The following is a 4,995-nucleotide window of genomic DNA, read 5'->3' as shown; positions in this document are numbered from 1 at the left end:
GGTTAAGGTCACACAGTTTGCAAATAGCAAAGAGAATTCAGAGGATAGGTTGTTTAGTTCCAAAGGCCACTGTCTTTACTGCCTAACCTTTCCTTTTTTGTGATCTTATGGGTACCATATAGTACAATAGTTTTTTTCATCGTTGATGCGATTGCATGTCTCTAATATTCTCAGGTAGACTTGTTTACCTGTTCTGATCATTCAGGATGGAAAACCTGCTTCTCTGAATTTTCTACCCTAAGTCCATGTAGGTAAAATTGATGAATCTGATGATTCAAGTCTGAGATAGTGTAATGTTAAGCACACAGGATCTTGAGTTAGACTTTTCTAAATATGTGTTCTTAATCAACTACTTACTAACTCAGTAACATTAGATGAAACACACAATCTCTCAAAACTTTATTTTCTTCATTTGTAATTTTTTTTTAAAGATTTTATTAGAGAGAGAGTGAGAGAGAGCATGAGCAGGTGGAGAGGCAGATGGAGAGGGAAAGGCAGACTTCCCGCTGAGCAGGGAGCCCGATGCAGGGCTTGATCCCAGGACCCTGGGATCATGACCTGAGGCAGATGCTTAACCAACTGAGCCATACAGGCACTCCTCTTCATTTGTAATTTTTGAAATAATAATACTAACTATCACAGATTTACATGAATCAAGAGACAAGATAATTAGTGTTAGTTGAGATGGGTAGAGGGATGGGATTCCTGCCTAACTTTGCTGGAGATAAATAAATAGAAAAAAACATAAAAATAATTTCTGTTCTCTTATATTATTTCCCTTGGAATTAAGTAGCTTTTTTTGCATCTTTGTTTAGAGTGAGAATTAAATTACCTTAAAATACTAATACTTTGTTTTGCAGTTTTCTCCTTTACCACGTGATTCCTAAAATATATGCAATAGAGCATTTTTATGTGAGAATATCCATTTTATCAATGCATTGTAATTCCTGTGTGTTGGAAACAATAGAAAAACATAGCAGTTACTCACAAATAGCACTTAATATGCTTTACTGTATTTTACCTGTTATAAGACAGTCACCTTAACTAGAACAATTGTTGTTACAAATAAATGCCATGAGATATAACATACAGAATTTAGAACTGTGTATGGAACCTAACTGTTATGCAAGGAATAGTTTGTGGTAGTAACAATGGTAGAACAGCAATATTGACAGTTGTTTCATTGGACTGCAGGAGGCATTAAAGATAAGAACAATGTGACTTACCCTGGAGTCTACAGAATCTAGTAGCTCCTTAAAAATGCTGGTTAAATGAGTGGATGAAGAAATACTTAAACACATAAAAAATGGTAGACTACCATTCTTCCATACCCCCTGCTGTGGAACATGCCAATTTGAAGAAAAGTAGAAATATGGTCAGGTATAGTTTTCACCTAATCTTCAAGAACATGATCATTTTTGTGTCAAAAAACTGGAAGCAGTACAGATGACAGCATCCATGTCCATATATTCTGAGAGGTTAGGGAAAATACAAACTAACTCAATATCATCTTGTTAAAAGACTCAGAACTGGGAAAAGCTAGGAAAAGTTTAAAAAGTTATAAGAGAAATAGATTCTGATTCATCCTGTTTGTGATATAGGGACTCAAAAGGAAAAGAAAAGAGCATCATTTTGTTAAAGATTCCTAAAAAAATAAATAAAGATTCCTATCTATTCTGGTTATTAATTTTATTTTAGAAATGGTCCTTAATATTTTCTTTATGAAACAAGTGTTGCATGACTATTACTTAACTAAAGTTATCATTGACATGTGACTAATTCAGAATATGTAGTGACTGCATTTGTATTTTCTCAGAATCTATATAGTAAAAAATGTACTACTTTTTTCCCTTTGGGGTGGTGAATAAATTATTCGAAGAATAAAAAGTATTTTAGTAATATGATTTTCAAGTGTTGTGTATACTAAAACATTCTAATAAGTTATAAAAAGCAGTTTGAGTGCTCGCTTCGGCAGCACATATACTAAAATTGGAATGATACAGAGAAGATTAGCATGGCCCCTGCGCAAGGATGACATGCAAATTCGTGAAGCGTTCCATATTTTTATGATCCAGCAATGACACTACTGGGTATTTACCCCAAAGATACAAATGTAGGGACCCGAAGGGGTACGTGCACTCCAATGTTTATAGCAGCAATGTCCACAATAGCCAAACTGTGGAAAGAGCCAAGATGTCCATCGACAGATGAATGGATAAAGAAGCTGTGGTATATATACACAATGGAATATTATGCAGCCATCAAAAGGAATGAGATCTTGCCATTTGCAACGACGTGGATGGAACTGGAGGGTGTTATGCTGAGCAAAATAAGTCACTCAGAGAAAGACATATAGCATATGACCTCACTGATATGAGGAATTCTTAATTTCAGGAAACAAACTGAGGGTTGCTGGAGTGGTGGGGGGTGGGAGGGATGGGGTGGCTGGGTGATAGACATTGGGTAAGGTATGTGCTATGGTGAGCGCTGTGAATTGTGCAAGACTGTTGAATCACAGATCTGTACTTCTGAAACAAATAATGCAATATATGTTAAGGAAAAAAAAAAGATAGCAGGAGGGGAAGAAGGAAGGGGAATAAGTCGGAGGGCGAGACGAACCATTAGATACGATGGACTCTGAAAAACAAACTGAGGGTTCTAGAGGGGAGGGGGGTCGGGGGATGGGTTAGCCTGGTGATGGGTATTAAAGAGGGCACATTCTACGTGAAGCACTTTGTGTTATGCACAAACAATGAATCATGGAACGCTACATCAAAAACTAATGATGTATGGTGATTAACATAAAAAATTTAAAAAAAATCAACCTTGTTATCTTACCAAAAAAAAAAAAACAGTTTGAAATACTTCTTCTGAGGTAAAACTGAGGATTACCTTGATTTAAAAAGTACTTTATCAGGGCACGTGGGTGGTGCAGTTGGTTAAGTATCGACTCTTGGTTTCCGGTTCAGGTCCTGATCGCAGGGTTGTGGATCTCTGCCTCGTGCAGAGTCTGCTTGGGACTTTCACTCCCTTTCCCTCTACCTCTCTGCCTCACATGCTTTCTCTTTCCAAAATAAATAAATAAATCTTAAAAAAAGTACTTTATCTACTCTTGTTTTTATATTACCAATGACAATTAAACATTTGATAAAATGTAAACTGAAATCTCTTCAGTGATTTCTTTTGTAACAGTGATAACCAGATAATCTTGGAAAATTCTTGTAAGGGCAGTAAAATCTGGAAGGCCATTGTCAATGACTGAAAATTCACAGAGGTAGTAATGTGTTATACTGCTGAGATAATCATAATGGGCACCTAGTGTTCATCTTTGGAGAAAACCTCTTTAAGGGTCAAAACATGGTCAGGTATTGGACTTTTGTATAAGGACAAATCAATGAATAACTCTTTTAATATTTACAGATGGATACAAAATGATGGTTAAATAGAAATCACAAATTCTATAATAACAATCTCTCTACTAGTTTTTAATAGGGACATTGAAAGAGGCCACAATAGACCCACTGAAGAGTCTAACAATTTTAAGTGCTTATTCTGTAAATCACAGGAAGTATTTTCTTTGCTGGAAACTTAGGTAAAAAGAAAGGTAGTATCATAAAGATCGTACAGTTTTAGAAAGTTAATGTGTAGAATCATTCAAAATAAGGCACTTGGGAAGGCAGATTCAAGGACATGGAGACATATTCTTAAAAAATAGTGTGTGCCTACATGACCTAAATATGCTTTTAAAAAATTAAAAAATAGGTAAAAAACAGGGGTGTCTGGCTGGCTCAGTCAGTGGAGCATGTGACTTCTTGAACTTGGGGTTGTATGTTCCAGCTCCACATTGGGTGTAGAGATTACTTAAAAATAAAAATCTTTAAAAGGGGATGCCTGGGTGGCTCAGTTGGTTAAGCATCTGCCTTTGGCTCAGGTCATGATCTGGGTCCTGGGATTGAGCACTATGTAGGGCTCCCTGCTCAGCGGGGAGTCTGCTGCTTCCTCTCCTTCTCCCCCATCATGCTGTCTCTCAATTGCTGTCTCTCACTCTCTATCTCAAATAAATAGTCTTTTAAAAAAATCTTTAAAAAATAGGTAAACAACAACAATAAAACTATTGATTTCCATTGCATGGTAGGAATTGTATCATATTTAAATAGGCATCATTTTATCTAATCCTCATGAATTTCATTCATTCATTATTGTTTTTAAATGAGTACCTATTTAAATGTTTGATGAACTAAAAGAAGCTGGGACTTTGGAAAAAGAAGAAAAGTAGCATGTGAAAGATATCAGAGAAGTAAATGATTGAAAGGACTTTCACATTTACCCTAAGTGCCTCAGGAAGTCTTTGGAGTATTTTAAGGAGTCATGTGATCTGACTTATGTTTTGACAGGATTACATTGGCTGTTGTCCTGAGCATTGAGACCTTCTAATTCATTAATCCAGATTAAGAATGATGTTAGCTTGGAATAGGCAAATAGCAGTAGATATGGTGAGAAGGGACTGGATGTTTTATTTTTCAAAAACAGAGGCAAAAGGATGTACTGAAACAGCCCATGTAAGCTGTAAGAGAAGACTGGATTTGAGTATGTTGCTAAAGTTTTTACCATGTAGGGTTTTGTTAACTGAGAAGGGGAAACTTCTTGAAAAAACAGGTTGAAAAGATGGAGAAGAACAATAGTTTAGGTCAGGGCATGTTGAGTTTCTGTCAAGGAGGAAATTGAATAAGTTTGGACTATCTAGTAGGGAATTGGATAGCTTGATCTGCTCAGCACTCAGAGGGAAGTTCTGACTATAGGTATACATTTGAAATGTGCAAAAATATACATAGAAATAGCACACAGATAAAGGCATGTGAATGAGCTCATCAAATAGGTGGTTATAAAGGTAAAAGAGAAGTTAAGAGGCAGAGCTCTGGGGAATTGAAATGTTAAGGAAATAAAGAGAATCTATCAAAGGAGACAGAGTCACTGCCATAGGTGGATAATCAGGGG

The 4,995-nt window shown here is 36.2% G+C and overlaps 1 non-coding gene across 1 annotated transcript; it reads left to right on the top strand.

Annotated features, from left to right (window-relative positions):
- The first annotated feature begins 1,959 nt into the window (after positions 1-1,959).
- Positions 1,960-2,066, top strand: LOC112832741 (U6 spliceosomal RNA). Its single transcript, XR_003210438.1, has one exon. It is a non-coding gene; the product is annotated as a U6 spliceosomal RNA (small nuclear RNA).
- Positions 2,067-4,995: the final 2,929 nt, after the last annotated feature.

The sequence above is a fragment of the Callorhinus ursinus genome, unplaced genomic scaffold, assembly GCF_003265705.2.
Source record: "Callorhinus ursinus isolate GAN/ISIS: 27379988/994484 unplaced genomic scaffold, GSC_fseal_2.0 scaffold14, whole genome shotgun sequence".
NCBI classification, from domain to species: domain Eukaryota; kingdom Metazoa; phylum Chordata; class Mammalia; order Carnivora; family Otariidae; genus Callorhinus; species Callorhinus ursinus.
Note: the sequence above shows the minus strand (reverse complement) of the source record. Positions and strands in the feature narration are given on the sequence as shown.